Source organism: Phalacrocorax aristotelis, chromosome 4, assembly GCF_949628215.1.
Source record: "Phalacrocorax aristotelis chromosome 4, bGulAri2.1, whole genome shotgun sequence".
Classification (NCBI taxonomy): domain Eukaryota; kingdom Metazoa; phylum Chordata; class Aves; order Suliformes; family Phalacrocoracidae; genus Phalacrocorax; species Phalacrocorax aristotelis.
In genome coordinates this window covers 48584578-48612448 of record NC_134279.1, presented here as the reverse complement: position 1 = coordinate 48612448, position 27871 = coordinate 48584578, and the positions used below count along the sequence as shown (strand labels likewise).

At 39.6% G+C, this 27871-nt stretch overlaps 1 protein-coding gene across 1 annotated transcript in view; it reads left to right on the top strand.

Moving 5' to 3' along the window:
• The window catches only part of SORBS2 (sorbin and SH3 domain containing 2), a 232611-nt gene that overhangs the window by 3454 nt on the left and 201286 nt on the right, over nucleotides 1-27871 (top strand). The window contains exons 2-3 of the mRNA XM_075091312.1: nucleotides 6871-7075; nucleotides 12726-12855. The gene's annotated coding sequence lies outside the window, so the exon portion shown is untranslated. The remainder of the gene's footprint in view (nucleotides 1-6870; nucleotides 7076-12725; nucleotides 12856-27871) is intronic.

Genomic DNA, 27871 nt, shown 5'->3' with positions numbered 1-27871 from the left:
AAACCAAGATGGTTTATCTACCCAGCAAATGGTGTAATTGGTGTTCTTGAGAGAAACTTGTTATATATTAGCTAATAAAAAGATAAAATTCAGACTTCAGAGCATATCACATCCTAGGTAATCATAGTTCTGGTAAGAAGTTAGGCTTTTTAGATATTAATGTGTTTTCTTGCTTGTGTAGACCCTGAAATGTATTATTATTCATATCTCTGTCTTTACACATATAAACCGGTGTATTGGAGGTTAAAGTAAATTATTTAAAATTAATAAAATAGAACACTAGCTAAAAAGAAATACTGGCAAGTCTTTGGGTAACTAAATTAAAAATAGCTAATTGGTTTAGTTGTGGTAGTGATATTGTTTGAGAGGCTATCCTAATAGATTATGTATAGAAATAAGTGAACAAAATAACTGCTTTATATGGTAGTTCTTTATATTTACTGGATTTTAGCTGTTTGAGTAGCCACCTACCAAATATAGTGTTTCTATTAAGTGTCTTGCTTAAGCAATATACAGTATTTAAGTAATTCGTACTGTTACTAGTTAGGAGGAGGATTCCATCAGGAGAGGAAGATTAATCTTTAGATAGAGCACTGAAGGATCAGTTGACATAATCACAAATGCCTCAAGGCTATTGCATAAGTACATCACCTCAGTTAAGATGAAGCCAAATTTTTATAAAATTTTCATTTTGGTTTCTTGTGCTTGTTAGACTTAAAATCAGAAAGTGTTTTTTATAGACATATACACATTTTGTGTATACTTATTTGGATATTGAACACATGTTCTCTTTCTGTAGAAATGTGATTGCTTGCAAGTCTGACTGGTATGGCACACAAAATGTGCCAAGCTTTTTTTATATGAAGGTGGTACTTGCAACTGTGCTGTAAAAGCTTGAAAACTGGGCTCTGTGTTTCATGGCAACAGACATGGGGAAGGAGAGGTTTGTAGCTCTTGCCAAAAAGTCTGTGAAACACACCAAATACTTCACAAAAGTAAGCGAATAGTATTTATACAGACACCTAGAGTTCTAGTGCTTCAGGGAGTCCTTTCATAAAATCCTGTTTGCATTTGGCACTAGTGACTCTGTAGTGGTATGTCAAAAACAGCATTTAGATGTCAAGGGCACAATCATCAGTTTTTCCATAAGCTAATCTTATTAGGAATAATGCCCAAATATTAATATCACTATACATTATATGGATGAAAACTTTGATGCATCATAAAGATGTAGACATAATAATCTGGAATCTAGAAGAACAAATCTGCTTTGTCCATGCCAGTGCTGTGTCCTACTTGAGACAAAACCGTGAGGAAGTTTGCCAGTATTGGTCAGAAAATTATCTGTGTCTAGGGATTCTCAAAATATTTCTCAGTTGTTGGATCACTTTGCTCTGTTGGTTAGGTGAGAGTATATTTGGGAGGAGCAGCGAATGAATGATGTTATTGATGAGTGGTGTAGCCATTCTTTCAGTTCTCCCATGTGAAAGTTTATCCTGAGCCATAAGTGATGTGGAGAATGATTTAAATGTGACGTAAGGTGTTGCCAAAACTTGGTGAAAAAGAAAAGCTGCTGCTTATACTAGACTACAGGGACTGGGGGGAGAAGTATACATTCCTTGAATACACCTCAATTCTCTGCAACAAGAAAATTGTAACCAATCTCCACTGAAATGAGGATATAATTTGAGTTAGCTTACTTTGATAGCTCAGACTCTTGAAATAACTAAAATGAGTATTTTACTTGAAATAGTCATAATCCTTGCAGTATTGCTGGGAAAAAGTCAGACTGAACCTGTACTGTATAATTATAATACATTTTATAGTTCATTTGCTGTACGCTGAATATAATCACATCAAATTAATGGTAAATGCTTTTCTGCAGTATCCCAATATTCAGGTTGTTTATTGTTTGTTTTGCATTTCCCCAGAAGATATATTTTCCTTATACTATGTTCAAAAAATATACAAATCCTGCTCTGGCAGTGGCCGATTACCAGATGCTGTGAAGTATAGGCAGACTAAGTAGTACTGTTTTGTCATCTCAGCTACATTGTTAGATATACCAACATCAAAGTGATTCAGTTTGGTGTTCATACATAGGCTGAGTTCCATTATATATGTACATATACATTTTATGTAGTGTGCATTGACCATGTGCAGGCTGTACACAAGCATTGAAGTTCTAAGTTCTTGCTCTTCCCTCATGTCACCATGCCTTTTAGTACAGGGGGGTTTTGCACTATAGATTTTTTTACATATTTCAGGATTAATGCTTGTATGTTTTCAGTGAAGAATTTGGCCAAGACACTAAATCAGAACATAAAGGAAATAGAATATGCTATGTACATGTACACTGATTTATCTAGAGTTTGTTAGTTTTGTTCATTAAATCTTTATAGATAAACAAATGCATTTGACTGTATTGCTCAGTTTTTCTGATGGAGTAAGATGTTAACCAGCTACCCTAAACTTCCTGTTCAAGGATTCTGTAAGATCAAATTAGAAGACAATTTTGGTTAGAATAATCCTGTAGAAGAATACAGAGCTCAGTTCTACCTCCACCACAGAATTTTGGACCTAAAGCCATTTAGCATTAAAATCCACAAAGGACTTTGTTACTTAAAACTAAACACCCTAGTATTTAGTCTAATGCCATTACATTTAGTGCTCTGTGTTTTGTCTTTATAGTGTATAAGGGAGACTTTGGGGCCTTAGAAGTAGATATAACGTTAGTGAGCTGATGCCTGGAACTATTAGTTAAGCATTTCCTAGGATGATAGGAGGGTATCTTGACTCGTGAACTAAGGCATGCCCCCAAAAAGTTGGTTTAAAGTTGTGAGAACTAAGGGGGGTGTGGGGGGGAACCTTTTCTGAAGGCCTAATAGGAATAGTTTTCTCTAAAATAAATATTCTTGGCATCCTGCCAATGTGTTAAAGTGATATAAACACATGGCAAACATCATGTAAAATTGATTAGGAGTTTTTGACCAGAAATGTAGAGGTATACAAATGGCTGCAGCTTAAGGGTATCAGTGACTAGGAGCACCAATAATGTCTATTAATGTGTACATACTAGGTTGTAATCCTTAGTGTATTAAAAAGTTCTCAATAGCTCAGTTTTATTTTTTTTAAAAAAAGTATTATTTTTAGAATTTAAGCTTTAACATAGCTGTTGCTCTCAGATTTTTGATCTCCCCTAAAAATTCACACTTGCTGTCTTAAATTAGGGTAGTTGTAACTGCTGTAACTTCCTGTGGTTATTTCACTTCGCAAGACAGGACAGAAATAATATTTTGGAGGCTTCTATTAAATGAGAAAGGGCATATTGGAAAGCTGAGGCTGTAAAGAATTTGCTGCTTTCAATGCTTTGTGAATTGTTGGATTCAGATTACTTTAAGTAACTATGTAATATGTTGCAAAGTTGGAGTGCTAATGAATACACAGATTGAAGGACAGAAGACACTGTGTGCTGAAGTAAACTGATATTCTCCAGCTTCTATTAAACTATTCCCCTGAAAAGACCTGAGCTAACATCAGAAATGGTGGGAACTGGCTTGCATTCAGGGTTTTGTTCTGGTCTATTCATATTTTGTGAAAAGGAATGGATTGAGAGAAACTCCTTTATATGCAGTGTAATGGTTTACAGAGAAGGTATGAAAACGTGAATAAAGAGTTATTGAATTGAGATGATGGAAAATACACATGCTTTAGAGACCGACAGTAATAAGGATCATCTAGCCTTATGTTAGCATTCAGATACACTCAGAACTGACCTAGCTTCATACAAACTAATACAGGTCTAGGAGAACTTACACAGAATTTATGCTGTACTGTTGCTAGACCAATTAGTTTTATTGACACTGTCAGATTGCATCCAGTCTCTGAATGCATGACCTCTGAGAACCAGTTCATTTTGCTTTGGGTATTTCTAATGATATTTTTCTGCACAGCCCTTTTCAATGCAGCATTCTCAACACAAACCATACAATTATTTTAACAGTGAGAAGAATTCACTTAGAATTGTTATGATTCTTTCAAGCGGAATTAAAGGTTGACATTTTATAGTCAAAACTGGATGCACAGTCAGTCATATGAGTTTCCATCTGGTGCTGAGACTTATGATCAGCTAGTTTGGGTGCTACTGAAACCTGTAGCAAATTAAACTTCTGTCCCTTAACCATGCTGTGCCTCTGAACTCATCTCAAATAAGTGCTTAGCTTTTACCTGAATGACAAGCTAAAACTATTTAAATGCTGTTATACCAGTTCCTTATGTTAATTAGCACTTCATTGATATGCGAACTATATACTGACTTGTCAAAGCCACAACTACTTGTGGGATAGAATAATTTAAGTTCCCCCAACACTGGGGGTGAAGAAGGAAAAGGAAGCGTTGGCAACCTGACGCTTTCTAAAGAGAAAAATCACCTTAAATAGAATATTAAGTTATCTGATTTCTAAAACTAGCAGTATTGAGTGATCATGTTGAACATGAAATGAAAAGGTGTATGAAACATTTATATATTTTGGTTTGCATAAACAAATGTTTTCAGAGTTATCTTTATAAATGTTGTTTGTCACCTTAGCTAATGAGCATAGAACACTAAATATACCCCCCAAAGGGGAAGAATGTGTTACCCAACTCAACTGACATGCGCTCGAAAGCAATTTTCTCATTAGGAAGAGCTTTCTTTAGAATGAGGCCAAGACGGCTTCCAGGCTTTGATATATCCTTGGTAGAATGTGGCTGTGACCACATTCGGTGTGAAAGTATAGTCAACCAGTCCTTCTGTGGAACTGACCTCCATGCAGGTGTGTCCCTTTATGGTCATCCAGACACATTAATGGATGCGTCCCTGATAAAATAGGAGCAGGAACACCCTAGTTCTGTTGTCAGATCTTTCTGAGATTACTTGCTAATGGACTGACTTTGTGCTTTGCTGTAGTGGGTTAACCTTGTCTGGCTGCCACATGCCTACCAAACTGCACTCACTCTTCCTTCTTGGCAAGATGGGGGAGAAAATAAGACGAAAAGCTTATAGGTTGAGATAAGGACAGGGACATCACTTGGCAATTAGTGTCGTGGGCAAAACAGACTTGATTTGGGGAAAATTAATTTATTGCCAATTAATAATGGAGTAAGATAGTGAGAAATGAATACTAAGAACATCTTCCTCCCCTCCAACCCCCCCATCTTCCCAGGCTCAACTTCACTCCTGACTCTCTTGCCTCCTGAGGTAGAATGTGGGCTCTCCATGGGCTGCAGCTTCCTTCAGGGCACATCCACCTGCGGCGGTGTGGGGTCCTCCATAGAATCATAGGATGTCCTGAGTTGGAAGGGACCCGCGAGGATCATTGAGTCCAACTCCTGTCCCTGCACAGGACAACCCCAAAATTCACACCATGTGTCTGAGGGCGTTGTCCAAATGCTTCTTGAATATCGTGAGGCTTGGTGCTGTGATGCCTCCCTGGGGAGCCTGTTCCAGTGCTCCACCACCCTCTGGGGGAAGAACCTGTTCCTAATATCCAACCTAAACATCCCCTGGCACATCTTCATGGTATTCCCTCGGGTCCTATCATGGGCTGAAGTGTGGATTTATGTTCTGACATGGTCTTCAACGGGCTGCAGGGGGACAATCTGCTTCATCATGGTCTTCCACGAGCTGCAGGGGAATCTCTGTTTACAGTGACTGGAGAATCTGCTCCCCATCCTTGTTCAGACTGTGGTGTGTGGGGGTGTTGTTTCTCTTGGAATTCCTCGTTCCTCTCTCACAGCTACTGCACAGCAATTTTTGCCTTTTCTTAAATATGTTATCGCAGAGGTGCCACCAGCACCAGTTGCTGAGGGGCTCTGCTTTGGCCAATGGTGCGTTCATTTTGGAGCTGGCTGGAACAGGCTCTGGCTGACATGGGGATGGTCTCTGGTGTCTGTGCACAGAAACCACCTCTGCAGCCCCCTGGCTACCAAACCCTTGACACCTAAACCCAATACATTTGCTTTTTATAACCTTTGTCTCTTAGGTAATACATTGGTCCACAAAGAAAATAATTTAAGTATTGGAAAGTAGTTTTGTCACAATAGGTTTTCTGAAAAGAATCTTTAATCATACTGGATTCTGACTGTACTGATTTTTTTTACATGTAACTATGTATAGAAATACAGTTCCTGGAGTCCACAGAATATTTTGAAAAGGTGTCCCATAAGTGAAAAGTTGTAGTACAGTAATATCTTTTTAAGCACAGCGTCTGAGGGGTGGGTTTGATAGGAACAGTGTCCGTTACATGTGTAAGTCTTACAAGATAATTCAAACAGTTAAATAGCTTGACCTAGCTATTCATGGAGCTGGATGAGCAAGATATTTTTAGACCATGGAAATAACAGCTTTTCAGGCTTCAGATTTTAGATATTAGATGGTATGTAATAGCTCTGTGATTTGTAAAGATTAATAAATAGTGTCTAATCCTAGCCTGTTGAGGTTGTACATAGAAAGCTTATTTGCATACTTCAGTATTTATCACAGGCATCTGGAAAGGTGAGCCAGGAGTTCTGTATGCCCCGCCATGATTAAACTAAGTCAGAAGCACTGCATAAATATTTGTATTAATATCAATTCAGTTTTGAGTATTATATTCCTAAGATGTACAAAATAGATGTGTATTTTTATTAACTGCCCTATTTAATGTGAAATTCTGCATCTGATGTCAGGAACCCAGCTGAGGAGTTGCTTCAGACAGAGGTCTACCTGAAAAGCAGGAAGGATTTAAAGATTTGGTTCAGACTGAATAGTACGCTGAAACGTAATTTATGCAGAGCACAGCACGTGCCATCTGAGAAACTAAACTCACTCTGTATTTTGTGGACTGACAGGAACTGGTGATGCCACCATTATTATATGACAGTAGTGTGAATTGGAGTGGATGAGAAGGTACTTCATATGTGAATGTGAGCCTATGGTGGAGTCTCTGCACCTGCTGCTATTGCCACTGTTCAAGTCTGCTGAACTTAGCTGCCTTCCTGGAACTTAAATGTTTATGCCCTTGAGAAAGTCCTGTCTGCATGATACACTTATAAGGTGAGAACATCTGGAGACCTGTAGATAGCCTGCCCCACTATGGTACTTGTCTTTGCTGTTGACTTTGCTACTGTTTGATAGAACTTGGTAGTCTCCAAAGTTAATCAGTCTGCTTAAGTTTGGCATTTACTTCTTCAATAGAATACAGGGAAACTGCAGAAAATGGTAGGTATGGCCATCTGTTCCAGAAGCATTCCAAGCATCAAGACAGTTTTAGTTAAATATGCTGGTTAGGCTGCGTATCGGGGTAAGGAAGACAAGTATCCCTTTTTTTAGATAGGAATATCTGTCAGGTGATAGGTGAATATTTGAAAGGAGTACCATGGAGATTTGTTTTCAATTATTTGCTGCCTCTCTTTAAGATCTAACATTAATCAGATCAAAACCAACTATTTTCCTCTCGGAGTCAAAAATAATTTGAGGTTTTACTTGCTGACAACTACTAAAAGTAGTCATTGTAGCTGACTAATAGTCTTAGTTTGGAGTATGAAAAACTTCCAAATACTTTTGCAAGTGAGCCATTTTGTCATCCAAAGAAAGCAATATAAAATACGTTTCACAATATGCTTTTACGAGTTAATTAAAATGATTTAAACCAACTGGTAACTTTATATATATGTAAAATCAAAGAGGTAGGTATAATGCTAACCTGAGTCTGCTGGCTTAAGCGCACTTCTGTATTTACATGCAATGGGTTTGTTTTAATGAGTTGGATTCCTGTACAAGGAAGACATCTTCAGAGTTGCCTTTAGGGAGACACATTAAGGCATTGCACTTTGCTGTCACTGTATCAACATAACTTTTTACAATTTTGACTCTAGCAATAACAGTGCTTATGTTAGGAAATGTATGTTAGAATTAGGATGTTGTAGGAAATCTGTATTTACCATGAGATTTACTGATGTGAGTCATGTGTTAGAAGTGTTGACTATTTTGTAATCTGATATGTATTACATTTGGCATGGCTGTTTGTTAGCTTTTTTCCAGCTTAATTCCAGCAATATGAATTAGCTGCACATCGTAGAAGCCGTGCATTTGCTAGTTTCTGAATAACATCACTGTACTAAGTGCAGTACAACATCTCTGTGTCAAGATACAGTACACCTCAATTTCTTCTGTAATAAAGCCTTATGCAGGCTTTATGTTCAAAAAGGAAGCAGTATCTATATAGTTGTGTATCTCTGGAGCACAAAGGAACAGAGCATATGTTGATATAAGTTACAATGCTGTAAACCTTTATAGAATTTCAACACTGCGGTGTGATCAAGAAAGCTGTGATTATAAGTTAATTCTGTGTTTTAGGATGATTTGTGCTGAAATCTAACATATGATTTGGATTTTCTTTGTAAATCCTAACATTCTTGAAGGAGTTGATTTTAAAACAAATAATCAAAAACCAAACCTAAAAGTATGTATTATTCATGCTGAGGTTTTTCCTGGAAAGGGCATAAAATCTATGTACAAATACACTCTCTACTACTTTTTCTACTTTTTGCTCTTTCTACTTCAGGGTCCAGGGGTATGCGTACCTTCATAATTACTTGCAAAAGATGAATATAGCAGAATCAAATTCAGAGTTCTGCAGCACTAATTAGGGGGAACATGATCTTAAGGAGGCTGGGATCAATGGTGTCATGAGGCCACTTTCCCCTGGATGTTCGCACCAGAGGGGTTACTTGATTACAATGGTGATGAACCTTCAAATGTACTAATTGGAAAATGCTCTTGTTAAAGATAGTGACTTTTAGCATCATTATTAACTTAATTCAGCGTCAGGATTATGTTGGCTTCTGCTACTGGTGACAATGAAAATATAGCAGATTTGGTGAAAATGAACAGAGACAGTGGCAGCCACAATTATGGCCTTTTCCCTTCCCTGTGTTATATTGAAATTGCTTTATGAAAATTAAGGTAAACTCCTAGTGGAATTGGGCAACTTGTCATTTTAACACAAGTTGGCAGGCAGATGGTTGACAGTCAGTTAGCCAGTTCAGATGTTTCTTGATTAGTTGGAACCTATTCTTTTTTCCTAGTATGAACAAGTCCCAGAAGATAAAAGGCTGGAAAAGTTGTAACCATAGTAGACTAACATGGGAATGTTGGGAAAGGAGGGGAAAGGGTTTGATTTTTATAGTATAACTTGCACTTTTTCAACAAATGTATGATTTTCTGTCTCTTACATAGCACTGAGCATACTGGGATCCATAAATAATCATGAAAGAAAATGTATCATCAGTAGCACATTGTTTCAGGGATTAACTAGTTGATGGGTAGGGGTATCCTTCTCTTGAATCTTCCAATTTTGATCAACCTCAATCACAGTGTTTTCTGTTGGTTTTAATGTTTTCATTACTCTGTTCCATCTTTATCTGTCCCCTGTCACTTTGGTTAACTGTGGATGAGTTTGATGTTTATGACCTGGTCTTACATAACAATGAGGATGTCTTTTATGTGTGTCAGCTTTCTTTGACCTCATCTTAGTATTGTCTGAAAGATTGAATCCGAAAGATTGAAAAAGAGCTGGGCTGAGGGGGTACCTCATGAAATTCAACAAGAGCAAGTACAAGGTCCTGTACCTGGGGAGGAACAACCCCATGCACCAGTACAGGTTGCAGGGTTGACCTGCTGGAAAGTGGCTCTGTTGAGAGCTAAGAAGGCCAATGGTATCCTGGGCCGCATTAAAAGGAGCGTGGCCAGCAGGGCGAGAGAGGTTATCCTCCCCCTCTACTCAGCCCCAGTGAGGCCACATTTGGAGTACTGTGTCCAGTGCTGGTCCCCCCAGTTTAAGAAGGATGTGGAACTGCTTAAGGAAGTCCAGCGGAGAGCTACCAAGATCATCAGGGGACTGGAGCATCTCCCTTATGAAAAAAGGCTGAGAGACTTGGGTTTGTTCAGCCTGGAGACGAGAAGACTGAGGGGGGATTCCATCAATGCCTATAAATATCTGAAGGGTGGGTGTCAGGATGATGGGATCAGACTCTTTTCAGTGGTGCCCAATGGCAGGACAAGGGGCGATGGGCACAAGTTGAAACACAGGAAGTTCCTCCTCAATATGAGAAAAAACTTTTTTCCTGTGAGGGTGCCAGAGCAGGGGCACAGGCTGCCCAGGGAGGCTGTGGAATCTCCTTCCCTGGAGACATTCAAAACCAACCTGGATGCATTCCTGTGCCCCCTGCTCTAGGTGTGCCTGCTCAAGCAGGGGGGTTGGACAATATGATCTCCAAAGGAACATTCCAACCCCTACAATTCTGTTATTTTTCTGCTGTATTTTTGCACAACTCTTAAAGCGATCTCAATTGGGTTTGTTATTCCTAACTCATCTGTAGCTTTTTCTGCCAGCATCAGTGTGTGTTTAGGAGAAAAGTCTGTCTTGCCTTTAATGTGACCTACCTTCCCTGAAATGTAGCTTCTCTGCCTGTTGTCTGAAGCTTAAGACTCAATTTCCATTTGAGTGAAAGTTTAAGTATTTCCAGTTCAAACCAAATGGCTAAATTCATGTTGTCCTAGCAAAGGATGTTCTGGTAATGCTTTATATCAAAGTAAAACGAGGAGAGCAAGAGGAATTGAAACTCTTCTTCCCCTCTCCGATGGACACAGCATTGAAGTGTATTGGGACTCACAAAACAAAGATAACAAAAAACCCTAAAAGGCCATCTCCTAGATCACCAGGTTCTCAGCTATGTGTGGTTAGGAGTCTAAATATTCATCTGGAGCTTCTTAATCAGCAGATGAGAGGAATGCAAACTTCCATGCTGGCTGGAGTGTCTGGAAACCTGTGTTCCACAGCTGCTGGCAGGGAACTAGGCAAGATCTCCCTCTGATCTGGGGGAGTTAAAAAAAAATCAAACTATTATTGTGTTGTGGTTTAGCCGGCAACTCAGGTCCACACAGCCACCGCTCGCTTCCCCACCGGTGGGGTGGGGGAGAGAATCAGAAGGGTAACGCTGGTGGGTTGAGATAAGTAGAGTTTAATAACTAAAATAAAACAATAATAATAATCACAACAATAATCATGCAGTGGAAAGGAAAACAGGCATGAAACCTGGGTCGGGGGCAAGGGGGATGAACAACCAAAACAACCTGCACGTGACGCAGCCGCTCACCACCCGCTGCTGCTAGCCCCCGAGACGCAACTGCCACCCGCGTGCCAACTGCCCCGGTTAATGTGCTGGTCGTGGTGTCACATGGTATAGAATGAGCATCCTGTTGGCCAGTTGGGGTCAGCTGCCCCAGCCGTGGTCCCGCCCCTCCCAGCCTCCTGCCCACGTGGCAGAGTGCGGGAATCGGGAGAGGTCCCTGACTGCTACCAGCACTACTGAGCAGCACTGAGCCGCTGCTTAACAGCAACTAAAGCATCAATGTGCCATCAGCACTTTACCAGCTACTGTGAAGAGAATTAACTCTATCCCAGCCAAAACCAGCACATATTGTCAAATACTGAGGCATCTTTTTTTTAAGAAACTAATTATGTTGGAAGACTTTCAGCTGCCCTAGTTTCATACAACCTGTTTATAAACAGGTGTTCCTGAAGAGATTCTCAGGTGCCTATGTATTTACTGACTTATACTTGTATTTCTGTAGGTTTGTATGTTGCTTTATGTAGTACTCCTCATTCTGAAAAGCTATCCCACTTAATTGTCCAGAACTTGGTTTCATGTTGATAATCATGTCAAATTTTTACTGTAACTCAATTTTTTTTAAAAAAAGATCAGATTCTGACTTGCTGCTGTAGTTTTGACTACTTTTTCAAATGAACTTAACTTCAGCACAGCAAGATACATCTCAAGTTAAAACTAATTACAGCTTTTGTTCAAAATGCAACTATTCTGTGTTTCACTAAGAAATAAGGTATGTTAATCGAAGGACTTTATGGCTTTATATGTGAAAAGAAGTCTCACAGAAGAAGGTATTCCTGCCTCTGTTATCTCATGACTTCATATAATAAAATATTATCCCTAAATAAAAATCTTATGTATGGTTTAATTCTAAATTATGAAACCCACCTAACAGTTCAGAGTTCATAAGCATGTAAAACGCAAGTTTGACAGTCCGAAGAGTCTAAAACATAGCGATTGCTAGGGCAGATAGTCCACTTGATTATTTTTTGTTTATTTTTTTATTCTTCCCCCAACCCCACCCCAAATTGGTTATAGGTGTAGGTGGACTTCTATGACACTTAACTAAAACTCTCGCATTGATGGAAAAGTTTGAGACTTTTTGTAGGGCCTTTGAAAATGCTTTCATTAAATGGTGGATTTTTGTTTTGCATTATTGACAACTTAATATTTGCAGTTAGAAAAGTTTTGACACTGAATTTTGTAGATCTCTTACTGCAGAATTGCAATCCAGCATAGAAAAAGTAGGAGCTTTCAGTGGTTGGGGGTTTAGGGCACAATTACTTTTAACATACTGTATGAAGCAGAAAGAACAGTTTGCCAGCTTCAGTTAAATTGTTTGTTATATACATACACAGTGACCTTGGCAGCTGTTCTTAAAATCAGTGGGTCAAAGTCCTTGGCTATGTTGACCCAGCTGTGTACTGTTACACCTTGTGTGCAAATTTGAAGGAAGAAAATGAACCTATTATACACAGTTTATAGAAATGGTTCACTTCAAGATGACTAAATTGCCGATGTATGCTTCTTTACAGGGTAGATCACAACTATCAACGTGGGTAGAAGAAACAGGCCTTACAAAAGGAAAACTGATGCAGAGGGGCATGGATGCCTGCTATGACTACCATTGCTAATTGGCTGGATTTCTCTGTTGAGAAGCATATGGTAAGTGTTCTTATTTTCAGTATACTTGAGGAATTGTGTTGCCTAATGAATTAAAAAAGCAGTTTTGCTCATTTAAGAGTAATGATTTGGATAATGAAAGCAGCTCCTAAACAAAAACGTGTTGAGGAAGCAGTTACTGGAGTCTAGGCCTGTTCACCAAGTGTTGCTGCAGGGATTTGGTACAAAGAGCTTTCTGGAGTCCGGTAGGAAGAAAGGATCACTAAGGCTAATAAAAAATTTTGCAGGGCAGGCAAGGCCTTTCATGCGGAAGAGTGGCTGGTTAACCACATTGATGGTTTGGTGCATTTGCCCTTCCTGCATTTGTATACTGTATCAAGTGAGGACGCTTACTTAAATAAAACAGGTCTGTTAAATGCCAGTAGGGTTTTTTCAGAGTCTAGTTCAATAGTGATAAAATATTTCTGTAGTACCTTGAAGTAGCTTTACAGTGTTTTCATGTATTAATTTTCATTCTTATGCCATGAAGTCTGAAATTCATAGTTAGGAATTACAAACCTGTAAAACTGAATCCTGAAAAGACTATAAATCATAACTTTCTAAGAGTGGACCTAATAAATGATGTGTTCACTGGTTTGTTTTTTTCCTCAATTATAAGAAAACAACAGATTGCATTAGTAGCTGGTCCCCAAAGATACTTTACAGCAAAACAGAACTACAAAATGTCATATAGTGTTATAGGCACTATTGTCTCTACCCAGGAGCACCACATCCCCATGAATACTGCTGTTCTTCCTTAGCTCTCCTTCACCCTACTGGATTCAATAAATACCCAAATCACTACTGTGTGGATTAACCTGTTGCAGAACGAGACCCACAATTTTAAAGGCAAAAGCTCCTGTAGGTGGCTATCAGTTGGTTAAACATGATTTCCCCTCCATAAGTCCATGCTGACTATTCCCAATCACATTATCTTTAATATGTGTGGAAAGTAAGGAAGCTAAGATACTTTGAATGAAGTTTCAAGATAGAAACCCTTCAAGGAGTCTGTTCCCTATGATTTTTAAAAAGGTACTGTCAACCTTATTGGTGTCTGAACTGTACTAGCCTGGGTTTTGTACATAGTGTGAGGTGGTCCTGTGTGAACATATTTAGGCTGCAGAAAATCTAGGGAGAAAAAAATATTGATGCTGTTGTTCATCTTGGATTGATGTTTGCTGGATTTTCACAGGTCTATTGGGAGGAATCTACCTTTTCTGTAGAACAATGAGCAAAATTTAAATTCCTGTCAAGGCTAGGTGTTCTCTTTCTGGTGGGGCATATTTATAAGTAAAGTAACATTAATCTCGCGAAGGAAGGGTATGGTGGTGTCTAGTCACAATTTAAGCCTCCTGTGTTTTACCTTTCTGTAAACTGCAGGTTTCTTTAGGTTGGCTTGAATCCAGGAACGTAGTCAGCCAGTTACTTTTGCTGCATACTTTGAAACATAATTTTCCTCTAAGTGACTCAGGTTTATCACAGATATACTAATCCTGTGCTAATTTGCTAGAGAGGCTTTTCACTTTTGCTGTACAAAATAAAGGAAGCCAGAAACTACTCTCTTTCCTTTCAGTGTGATATCTTATCTTTTGGTGTGATTTGTCATGATGTAAGTGGTTTTGTAATGGCGTACGTTGTACTGTGTTGACTGTGTTATCCTTCAAGAGAAGGTAGGAAGCCATTTTAAGTAAGCTTTTGTTTAAACAGATATATTTATGCCTCCCAGCAGTGGGTAGGAGTACACGTGAGAAATGGCTGACAAATGGCATAGGAGGTAAAAAGCAAAATAACAAGCCAGGAATTTGAAAATATATTTACCTTAAAACATTTAAAAATCAGTGGTGTGGGGTATCAGCAATGAGAAATCCACTGAATTAACACTTTGCTTCACACAGGGGAAGCTAATATGGATATGGTGCTCCACAAACAGCGGGATTTTCTTTAGGTAATCTACTTGTTTTACCCAGTCCTTACCTGCTCAGGTCCCCTGAGACTTCTCCAACACCCAGCTGAAGTTGTGTTGAGAAGAAGTTTGTCAAATATTGTTACTACTGGTGTTTTACACCTCTTTAGTCATCCATATGTATCTTCCCTTTCCAAAACTTGAAAATCCCCCTGCCCTGATCTGTGGGTGGGACCAGATGACCTCCCGAGGGACCTTCCAACCAGAATTTTACTGAATTTTTTGTCTTGTAGCTCTTTCATTGCTGCACTGAGCGATGCAAATATTTCTGGTGAAAAAAGTCCCCTAATACCTGTGTTGCATGGAGGACTTAGCAGGGCACGCACATAACCAGGCAGCCTGAACAGTACTTCCAGTTGGTTGTTGAGAAGTGGGTCATTTGGGAATGCTGTAAGAGCCTCTGGGGTTAAAATAGGTCACAAAGTCAATGTTGAATTAAACTGACAGATAAGGGCCTGTGTCCAGGGTGCACAATGATCAGGAATGTATCCTATGGCATAGTTCTAAGAGAATCTTACATAAAACCCCAGAGAGCACATAGCTTAAATGCTGTAACACTCCAAGCAAAGCCTGTGTACTGAGCTCGCAGTGCTCCTGCAGACAAAAACTCACAATACTTGAGCCTTGTTTTTTGGATAGCGAAGGCTCCTGCTGTACTTCAGTTAGTTAATTGTCCTGAGACTTTCATGCATGAGGTGCAAGGCTGTGCAATATTTTGGGCACCACAAAAAAACATAATAAAATCAGCCTTTTCTAAAGACACAAGGAGTTTTGCACTCTGTCCATGTTCAGTTTTGTTTAGTTGCGTTTATGCCGGAGCCTGGTACTTGAAAGCTGGAAGGCATGTAGCATTGGTATCAAGGATGCGCCTTTTGCAGACTGGGAAATCTACCTGTGCTTAATCGAGTTACAAAACTTCGGGAAAACTCCCAAGCAGAAATTTCATTTAAGCTTTTAAATTCAAAGCGCTCTTCATTTTAGTCCCCTCTGGTTTTTCCTGTTGCGCATTGACTTTTTCAGTGCTATTAAATGAATTTTCCAACTGTTACACATAAGGAAAATCTAATGGTGTCTGTATCTACGTACCACTCATTTGTATTTGTCAGCCAGCCTTTTTTTTTTTTAAAAAAAACAAAACAAGAAGATATAGCAACCCACTGAGCATTCTGCTTTGCGTAGAGGACGTTATTAAAGGGAAGTGACTATTCATGCAAATGAAACTATTGAGGAAATACAAATTGTTCTTGTCTCAAAATAAAGCTCTCATATGGAGAATTTATTCAATCAGGTACTCAATTTTTTTTACATGTAAATATTAAGTCAAGTGTGTGATTATACAGGTGTGGGCCGAACAGTTTTACGCAGTTACTATTGTTCTGCATACCTGCCGTGTGGTTCCAGTTTTGTTTAAGGGTGCTGTTCTGTTTTTCAATTGGAAAAGGCAGTTTTACCAAGCCCAACTACGTGTGAGAGAGATGGGTGCACAAGATGCAATGAGGTGACTCTTGTCCCCTGAAGGTTTTGTTGTATGAAAGGGCAAGATGAGTTCACCGAGAAGCCGCCACCATTGTGTGTGTAGGACAGTGTTGTAGAAGTTCTCAGTTTAAGTGTTTGGTCTGTTCTTCCATCCCCAGGTGGGGATACAGAGGCGTAGCCTTTTTGAGGGCAGTGTCATAATGGTAAAGGATGCGTGTTTGGGGAGTATTCCCAAAGTCACTCTGTAAAAACAGTGCTTGGGTTTGGAATTTGCTGAGATGCCCTGAGAAGGAAATGAAAATGACTCCTAGAAAACTTGTGGCAGCTGAGTTTCCCTGAAATGTGCTCTCAAATCTTCTTATCCCAAAACAATGGGTGACCTTAGGGAATTAACTTTGTATTTTATGCACAGTACACTCATATTTGCGAATACGGTATACTAAAAGCCTAGTAATATTAGCAAATTCTAACAACGAATATTTAACAGTAGAAGTGTGTTTTCTTTTGCACCATATAGCTATGCTCACTTAAACTGCAGTATAAAATTCTAGGAGTCAAATTCATGCCAGTTCAGCTCTCTGAATATGTGGTAAGTAACTTAAAGCACAATATGAACAACATCAGAGACTTGCGTTTTTGCCGCCAGAATCATAGAATCATTTAGGTTGGAAAAGACCTTTAAGATCATCAATTCCAACCGTTAACCTAACACTGCTAAGTCCACCACAAAGCTATGTCCCTAAGTGGCACGTCTACTGTATTGCAGTATTGCACTGTTTGCTTAATGATTAACTTCAATTTTGTACCCAGTTTATTGACTATATAGCAGGTTTTACTGGCTAAAGATTTAACTTAAAAGTGAAGTGGACTGGGGAAAGTAGCTGAAAGATGAAACAGTGAAATATTTTTGTATCGTATCTTATTCTTCAAGCTGTGGATCTCTGGCTGATTAACAAACACTGAGCTGATTCTAACCTAGTAAAAATTCTTTTAAAAGAATATTTCACAAAAATCAATCTTGGAAGTTATTGCTCCCTTTATCCAAAATAGCTCATGCATCTTGACATTCAGAGCATGCTACAAAATACATTCACTGAGTTTTGTCATTAATGGGGAATGATGCTCTAAGGGATGTGACAGTACTGGTTGGGTTAATATTAATGACGAAGTATAATTGGTTAATATAACAAAGACAGGAGGAGAATATTAAGTGCATCACTAACTGGAAAATGTACTGGAATGTGGAACAATTGATTAAAGCGTTCCTATAAGCATGACCCTTGTTCTTTTTATCATGCCCTATGCTTAACTACCCTGAATTTCAATTAATTGCGTTCAAGCTAGTTGCATTAAAAGCCTTCACTTCATAGTTCATCCCAGTATTCTTTCTAAAAAACTAATTCTCTGTATTTACTAAACTTTGCAAAGTTACACTTTGTTCTTTATCATAAGTCAAACATTTTTGCTTCTGGCACTGTGTAGCTCTTTTATTCCAGCCTGAACAGTGTGTATTCCACTCTGCCTCTCTTCCTATATCTCTAAATGAATGGGAGAACTTCCTTTTCATCTGTGGTTTCTATACTACCAAAATATCCCCTTTGGCTTTTTAAATTAACTTTAGAAGGCTAAATTTTTACCCACCAATTCTTTGGCTATCACTTTAATTTGTTCTTGTTTGTCCTAAAATCTCTGAGAAAGTAATATGAAAGCTGTACTGTTGGTACTTGAGTAAAACCTTTGCTCACTGTTCTCTTTACTGGTGCTGATTTAAGTTTCTTAAATTGTATCGTTCGTGTCAACAGCTTTTTAAAGTTAGTGTCAGTGGTCAGCACAGAAACTTGAGCTGCTGATGGTTTCTGTGGTGGTGAATGCTTTCCAAACTTTGTTTCATGTAAAATTTTATCTGTAGCTTCTGAAAAATGTGGTTTAAAAACCTGAGTCCAAGAAAAGCCGGTAACACTTCGGGTTTGCATATAGTTGGAATAGTCTCCAACTGTAGCATGACTATGCCTTGCATCGTATGTGGGTCTATGGTTGAACAGAATGATAAGAGTTGAAATAACAGAATAGTAGAATGATTCATAACATCAAAAATACAGACTAGTTCCTGAAAAACTAAGGAGGCAAACTTTGATCTGTAACTATTTTAAGTGTGTGAACACATGGGCTGAGATACTTTTATCTAATCATACTTCAGGTGATTTTCCAAGGGCAGTCGTAAACTATTTCATACAGCTAGAATGGACAGATTCCCGAAAAGATACAGTATAAAGTGTAGTGGAAAAAAGTCTTTTGCCTCAGATATGTGGCACAGCCTTATATGCGGCTCTTAGCATCCAAGACTGGTGGTCACATGATGAACTCAGATTTGCTATTTATTGACAAGGGCTGATATTTGTTAACTGTTCAGCTATTAAAGAATCCTGGAAAACAATGGGGACCAGAGCACTGTTGCAAAATTGATTTGGATGTACTGTGCAAAGTATAGGAAATGTACTAGCAAGGGTAATCAAAAGTCACTGCAGAAGGCTTACACTTATAAATCCAGTTCTCATTGTTAAAAAGAACACAAAAAGCAAAAATTTAAAAAAGACAAGGTAAAAATATGGAAAATGTTGATCTCTCTATCCTACTTCTAATTTAAAAAATAGCAGCTTTTGTAGCTTCTCCATGAGCATTGCGAAGGGCATAGGTTTTGTTAACATAGCATTGAACCTGCTTTTGATGGAGGCTTAATTAAGCCAATGTGGTGTATTAACTGATTCTCAAGAGTCTTGTCCTCTACTTGCAAGTAGACTTAAGTTTTGTGATGGCAAGACAAAGACCTTGGCCTTGACAGAGAAGTCTGGATATATGCACTGTTTTACTAGTTCAGATTCTTGTACTAATGATACTGAGAGGAAAGTACAAAGTAATGAGGAAAAATCTGCATCTCTGGATGAGATGCAGATCAGGTTCTCTGCAATAAACTAACATCCCTCTTTTCAGACTGTCCTGTTTATGGATACGGTTGGACACTGGAGAGGGCCTCTTTTTTATTTAGGAAAGTGTGAAATTTAGTCTTAAAACCGAAATATGTATCCAGTTGTGTGAACTGGAGATTACTGTGGTAGGAGAGTTTAGAAACTGTTTAGTGAGACCCGCTTCAAACTCTAGAACAGAACTTTAGTAAATTCAACTGTTAACAAAATAGCACAGGGTTAGTTCTTGACTGTAATCATAATGTAATCACTACATGCACCAAACTGGTCTTGTGCTAGCTGGGAGTGTGCAGTATCTGACAATGATGAGCTCGGTAGTTAGAACTGGTGGCTTTGGGCCTTTGTGCTCTTAATCAGGGAGGTTGAGGTGATCAGGCTTTAACTCTGAGAGAATTCAGAACTTAAATGAACTTCTCTTTCATCCCTTCATTCTTAGTTTTATATTTCTTGCCACCCTTCCAAAAAGGAGTATCTTGCCTACTTCAGCACTGTTTGTCTTGTTTATGGTTTTGTCAGTCATTTTTCTTAGATATTTGGCAGGATGTCCTGCTTCTCTTGTCCTTCTTGCTTATGTTCTCTATCTTGCAATTTTCACTCTAATGCCTCCAAAATGCAACTCATAATTTTCTTTACCCTTTTGATGGTCTTGTTGCTCATAATTACATAGTGTTTTTCTTTGGCTACACCATCAGTGTCACAAGATACTTGTGTGCTGTTTGCTATATTTTCTGTACACTTAACACTAACTTGCTTGAATCCCAAGTATTAACTATATCCTGATTACTGCACATTTATTTTACATGTACATTACAGACATGAGAGCCCTCTCCTTTTCCTTATTCAGGGAAGAACAGAAAACCTTTTGTATATTGAATCTAAAAATTCAGTTAACTTGAATTTCATCTTCATAGTACTCAAGATGAGATCGCTTCTACAAGATAATCCATATCCCTTCATAAAATGAAGGTGAATTCAATTTTTTAATATAATCAAATCAGAAGCTCAGATGAAGAGGAAAAATTGTACAAACCATAGAAAAAAGTGAAAAATAGTCACTTGACAGGGTAATTAGAAAGTGGACCTCGGCTTTTGATGAATAATGACCTGAAATTGAACTCCCTGGGTAATGTTGTAGTTAAAAGCTTCATCTCCTTATAGGTTCCGGTTACACTAGATGGGATTACTTCTGTGTACCGCAAAGACCATGGAATGCTATGCCCAATTGTGCCTACATTTATGAAGGAATTGGAATGTGAAGATGAAACTAAATATGGTTTAAAAACAAAGCTTTCCCTCTAAGAGGGCTTTTAAATGCACTGCAATACTGGGAAATAAGATAAAGCTGTGTCTTGTTCAGAGCCTGTATATATAGGCTCTGGGTATGTGGGTATATATATGGCCTCTGAACCTATATACATACTGAAATAACAAGAAAATACCTAATAGTGGTCTCCTCAAAAATGCAAATAGTAAATTCTCTGTCAAGAGGGAATAAATGTCTTTATTAGCAGCTGCAGAGCAGCTGCTTATGCAGAAGCTGCTGGTATGTGAAAATTTACAGTAAACTGAAGAATAAACTAAATTATGATTTTGTTTAACTATAGACGAATTATTTTAATAGTAACAATTCTTGGTTTATATCACATACAATGGGATAATGCACAAAGTCAGTGCATTCAAGGTTAAATTCTCATTTTAAAATATTTCAGCAGAAAACATCTCTGCTTCCTTTCTTCTGACATAAAATTTTAAGTGAAACAGTCAGCAAAGCTGTGGGATGTCTTAATCCTTCCTTTGCTGTTACTAGAAATGTAACCTTATGTGTCAAACAGGCTTTGAGCCTATAATTTGTAAAAGTACGATTCCATTTACTTTTGTGTAAAACCCATAACTAGAGGAAACAATACTTGTATAAGCAGCTAAGAGTTTAGTTATCTAATGAAGATTATCAGGTAAATACTTAACAGGCACAAGCATGCATCTATTTCACAGCTTTTTCTGTCTTATTGCATATGTACAATCTATTGGATATAAAGTGTTATATAATTGGGAGAGCTTATAAAAAGGTGTAACAATTCCTAAGGTATCGTCTGTGGAGGCAGATCAGAAGATAAAACTATTTTATTTTCTGCTTTAGATTACATGTTAAATTAAAAGCTGTATGTAGTGCTAATTGTTTAATGAGACTTTCATGAATACCTTGATATTCTCATGCTGCTTCTCCTGTTCTTCCAAACTGTGTTCAGTTTTGGGCCCCTCACCACAAGAAGGACATCGAGGTGCTGGAGGGTGTCCAGAAAAGGGCAATGAAACTGGTGAAGGGTCTAGAGCACAAGTCTTGGGAGGCTGAGGGAACTGGGGCTGTTTAGCCTAGAGAAGAGGAGGCTGAGGGGAGACCCTATTGTTCTCTACAACTACCTGAAAGGAGGCTGTAGTGAGGTGGGTGTCAGCCTCTTCTCCCAAGTAACAACTGATAGGATGAGATGAAATGGCCTCAAAGTTGCACCAGGGGAGGTTTAGATTGGATATTAGAAAAAAAATCTTCACCGAAAGGGTTGTCAAGTATTGGAACAGGCTGCCCAGGGAAATGGTGGAGTCACCATCCCTGGAGGTGTTGAAAAAACATGTAGACATGGCACTTCACGACATGGTTTAGGAGGCCAGTCCCAAGTTTCAGTATGCTTCAAGGGCTATGTAAATATTGTAGCCTTTACTGCTTCAGTAAATGAACATACTAAGCAGGAGTCTCCCATAGTCTGTGTCTAACCATTGAGCTGTTCTATAAAAGGTTGACACCTCAGATGGTAGTGCTATTGTGCTGCACTTTGGGCCTCACATACCTGTGTTAGGAATGTTTTGGAGTATACTGACTGTCTCCTGCCTCACAGGTAATAAACAGAAATACTTAGTTACTGAATCCTGACTGAACTCTGTGAAATAAATGCGATGTTGTTCATCTGCCAATTTTCTGATCAATTCCAGAAGTGTATTAGGTGCCTATGAATATTTAATTGGCAAACCCTAAGATTATTAGATAATTTAAGCTCCTTTAGGCTTCTATGACAGGTAAGGATGACAATTCTGGTCACAATTAAATTTTGCCCACACTTTGTTTTGAGTCAAGCCATTTAATTTGTCGTATGCATACTGTACCCCCAGCACCAGTATAGCTTCCAACATGAAAGCTTGCTTCAGTATTACATGTTATGTCAGACCTACACTAACTATACAACAGTTTCAGAAACTCAGTCTGGAGCAAGAGATAGCTATTGGAAAAGCTGTAAGAAACCTGGACAGACTGGAGAATTGGGCAAAGGAGGAACTTCATGAAATCCAACAAAAGAAAATGCAAAGTTCTGCACCTGTGGAGGACTAACCACATGCACCAGTACATACTGGGGTGGGGGTGGAGGGGCAAATAGCTGGAAAGCAGCTGTGCTGAGAAGGACCCTGGGATCCTGTTGGTCAGCAAACTGACCATGAGCCAGCAGTGTGCACTCAGGAAAGAAAGCCAACACCATCCTTGTCTGCATTAGGAGGAGTTTTGTCAGCAGTTTGAGGGAGGTGATCCTTCTACTCAACACTGGTGAGGCTGCAGCTAGAGTGTTGGGTCCAGTTCTGGGCTCCTCAGTTACATGAAAGGTATGGGCTTGCTAGAGCTAGTCCATGAAGGTTAAGGAACTCTTCATGTAAGGAGAAGCTGAAACAGCTTAGAGACTGTTTAGCCAGGAGACAATAATGCTCATGTGGGAGATCTTATCAAGATGTGTAACTAACTAATGAAGTAAGTAAGGGTTCTTCCTGGTAATGCTCACTGACAGGACAAGAGGCAATGGCCACAAGCTAGTAAGTGTGAAATTCTGTCTGAACACAAGATGACTTATTTAATGAGAGGGATTGAATACTGGAAAAGGTTGCTCAGAGGGGCTGTACAATCTCTACCCTTAAAGTTGTTAGACCCAGCTGGACATAATCCTGGGCAACCTGCTCAAGGTGGCTCTGCTTGAGCACTATGCTGCTTTAGATGAACTCCAGAAGTCCCTTCCAACCTCACTGTTGCTATGAATCCATGAATACGTGAGAGGAATCTTCAGAGTTGAAGGAGCAGAGGAGAAATAAAAAAATATAGTGCATCAGAGAATCACAGAATCACAGAATGGTAGGGGTTGGAATGTTCCTCTGGAGATCATCTTGTCCAACCCCCCTGCTTGAGCAGGCACACCTAGAGCAGGGGGCACAGGAACACATCCAGGTGGGTTTTGAATGTCTCCAGGGAAGGAGACTCCACAGCCTCCCTGGGCAGCCTGTTCCACTGCTCTGGCACCCTCACAGGAAAAAAGTTTTTTCTCATATTGAGGAGGAACTTCCTGTGTTTCAACTTGTGCCCATCGCCCCTTGTCCTGTCATTGGGCACCACTGAAAAGAGTCTGATCCCATCATCCTGACACCCACCCTTCAGATATTTATAGGTATTGATGAAATCCCCCCTCAGTCCTCTCTTCTCCAGGCTGAACAAACCCAAGTCTCTCAGCCTTTTTTCATAAGGGAGATGCTCCAGTCCCCTGATGATCTTGGTAGCTCTCCGCTGGACTTCCTTAAGCAGTTCCACATCCTTCCTAAACTCAGGGGCCCAAAACTGGACACAGTACTCCAAATGTGGTCTCACTAGGGCTGTGTAGAGGGAGAGGATAACCTCCCTCACCCTGCTGGCCACACTCTTTTTAATGCATCCCACAATACCGTTGGCTGCCTTGGCCACAATGGCACGTTGCTGGATAAATGGTCAGCTTGTTGAGAAGGACCTGAGAGTGCTGGTGGACAGAGCTGCTTTCCAGTAGTTCAGCCCCCAGCCTGTACTGGTGCATGGGGTTGTTCCTCCCCAGGTGCAGGACCTTGCACTTGCTCTTATTGAATTTCATCAGGTTCCCCTTGGCCCAGCTCTACAGCCTGTCCAGGTCTTGCTGGATGGCAGCACAGCCTTCTGGTGTATCAGCCACTCCTCCCAGCTTGGCATCATCAGTGAACTTGCTGAGGTTACACTCTATCCCATCACCCAGGTCATTGATGAATATTTTAAACAGGACTGGATGCAGCACAGACCCCGGGGAACACCACTAGTGACAGGCCTCCATCCAGACTCTGCCCTATTGATTATGACTCTGAGTTCTGTTGTTGAGCCAGTTCTCTACCCACCTCACTGTCCACTCATCTAACCCACATTTCCTTAGCTTGCCTGTGAGAAGGCTATGGGAGACAGTGTCAAATGCCTTAGTGAGGTCAAGATAGACAACATCCACTGCTCTCCCTTCATCGACCCAGCCAGTCACGCCATAGCAGAAGGCTATCAGGTTGGTCAAGCATGATCTCCCCTTGGTGAATCCATGTTGACTACCTCTGATAACCTCCTTGTCCTCTACATGCCTGGAGATGACCTCCAGGATGAACTGCTCCATCTCCTTTCTGGGGATGGAGGTGAGGCTGACTGAACTATAGTTCCCCAGGTCCTCCTTCTTGCCCTTTTTGAAGATTGGAGTGACATTTGCTGTTCTCTATTCCTCGGGCACCTCTTCTGTCCTCCACGACCTTTCAAAGATGATGGAGAGTGGCTCAGCAAGAACATTTGCTAGCTCCCTCAGTACGTGGGGGTGCATCCCATCAGGGCCCATGGATTTGCGAGGATCCAGTTTCCATAGGTGATCTCTGACCCACTCTTTCTCAACTGATGGTAAGTCTTCCTTTCTCCAGATTTGTCCTCTCGTCTCTGTGGGCTGAGATGCCTGAGGGCCAGCCTTAGCAGTAAAGACCGAGGCAAAGAAGGCATTCAGTAACTCCGCCTTCTCTGCATCCTGCGTTACCAGGGCCCTTTCTCTTGTTCAGCAGGGGGCCCACTGTATCCCCAGTCTTCCTTTTACTGCTGATGTATTTAAAGAAGCTGTTCTTGTTATCTTTGACATGCATTGCCAGATTTAATTCCAAGTGGGCCTTGGCCTTCCTCGTCGCATCTCTGCACACCCTGACAACATTCCTATATTTGTCCCAAGTGGCCAGTCCCTTTTTCCACATACTGTGAACCTCCTTCTTCCATTTGAGTTTTTCTAGAAGCTCTTTGGTCATCCATGTGGGTCTCCTATCTCCTCTGCCTGACTTCTTCCTCCTGGGGATCTTGAGCTTGGAGGAAGTGGTCCTTCAATACTGTCCAGGTCTCTTGGACCCCCCTGCCTTCCAGAGCCCTAGCCCATGGGATTCCTCCTAGCAGGTCTTTGAAGAGGCCAAAGTTGGCCCTCTTGAAGTCCAAGGCTGTAACCTGACTCATAGCCCTGCTTCTACCTCACAGTATCCTAAACTCAACCATCTCATGGTCACTGCAGCCAAGGCTACCCCTAACTCTCACATCCTCAACTAGCCCTTCCTTGTTTGTTAGGATAAGGTTGAGCAGCACATCTCGCCTCGTTGGCCTCTCCACCACTTGCATCAAAAAGTTGTCCTCGATGCTCTGTAGGAACCTTCTGGATCGTGCATGGCTTGCCGTGTGGCTTTTCCAGCAAGTATCAGAGTGGTTGAAGTCCCCCATGAGGACCAGGGCCTGCGATTTTGAGGCTAGTTCCAGCTGTCTGTAGAAGGCTTCATCAACTTCCTCTTCTTGATCAGGTGGCCTGTAGCAAACACCCACAACAGTATCACCCATGTTTGCTTGTCCCTTAGTTTTTACCCACAAAATGCAGTTCTTTCATCTAGTTGCTCCTGTAGTTGCTTTTGCTCAAAACCTTAGTAGTGCTAAAAACAAAATGAGTACAGCTGATGTGGGAATGAAGCAAATACTGCAGTATCTTCATCTGGGGATGAATTACATAGTGATGTTTGACATAAAAAGACAGCATATGATGTTCCAACATTTTTTTCCTCTGAGCAGACAGCATTTTTAAACATTAGGAATAATAGCTTTAAAACTTACAACCACAAAATATCACTGTACCTACAACACTCTTGGGTATTGTAGGAAAATTTGTACGTGGACTTTGCATTTTATGTTGGAATTTTAGAACTTAACAATATCAAAGGTAATCCTTAAAACCTTAGGGGATGCAATGTACTTTTTGAATTGTAATAGGAAAGTATGCTCCAGGATAATTTTTTCCAGCTCAAACAGGCTGTGGGCTTACTGGAGGGAATATTCAACAGTAAAAAAGTTGCAGAGGAAATGATATTAGAAAACTGAAGAGTGGTTTAATTACTCCTTTGAGCTTGTATTTTCAAATCATGTCGTCATGCTTTTTCTAGCTGTTTTGCTGTTTATAGATTTCAAGCAGTTACTGTCTGTGTCGCCTCTAGTTTCTAAAGGCAATTATGGAATTTATTTCTTTATGCACCAAACTTTAAAATGTGGTACTACTATGTATTTTTGACAATGTGGTTGATGCATTATGTTAGCACTTAATCTAAATTACACTACATGCCTCTTGGGAAAGGCACTAATCATTTGTTTTGTACAGTATCAGGCATGTTCTCAGAACTTGGTATTCTGAATAAACTCAAAGGTGAGTAATCTTTAAGGGCTTGTAGTATAGACAAGTTGATAGGATATGTTAAGACTTAAGGTTTTTTTAGAGCACTTGTGAGGAAGACACTAAGTTGAAACATTTGTATGCAGTGATGGCCAGCCATTTTTAAACTATTCATTTTGGTGTATATTGAGAAAAATTTCTGATCCAGTTATGTTGGTTCCTACTGGAATCACTCTAGAATAGAAGATATAGAAATAAATAATTTGAATTTACCTTCTGTAAGACAGATGTGCTCAGCACAAAAACTGCATTCTTTAAATAAGTCCTAATTTTACAGGTATTTATGTTTAGAAATCTAGCTGGGTATAGATTTATGTAAGGTGACCCTGCTGTTTGGTTCTTTTCAGTCAACTTGAGAAATTCTTTTCTTTGGGCTCTGACAGCTAAAAAGCAGTTGTCTTAGTGAAATACATCCACCCAACCCACAAAAGGGTTTGGACTAGTGAAATACTGTGACCATAGCTATTTCTCTGGAGTGTGTGTGAAAGCATATTTATGGGGGAGCATTAACCTGCTAAATCAAGTTATTGTCTTAAAGTTAGTGTTTTATATATGCTGAATTAAAAAATAATTACAAAACTTGTCTTAATTCTAATCAAGACTGATTAAAAAAGAACCAAGATTATTGACTTAAACAATTTTTTAGTATCTAAATGACTGGACCAAATTTTAGCCAGTTTAAATAGAGCTTCTTGAGAAACTTATTCCTCTATAGCTTTTGGAACTGCATTGTTGATTAAGGTTCCGACTTAATCATTCTAACAGATGTCTCTCTTTTTAAGGATTAAACTTCTTTCAGTCCTAGAGCTGAGCGTTTGCAGGTTAAAAGAACACATAGGACTTAATTTGTAAACAAAATGAAAAAATGTTTTTACTTAAACCACTGAGGCTATTGCTTCTATTCCATGTTCAAGTAACCTATCCTGAAAATGCAGCTTATCAGTCCAAAAGAATCCTGAGTACAAATGTTTGAGTCAGTAAAATTACTTCAAGGACTTGAAAAACTCAGAACAATAGCACTCAGCAGCCATCATGCA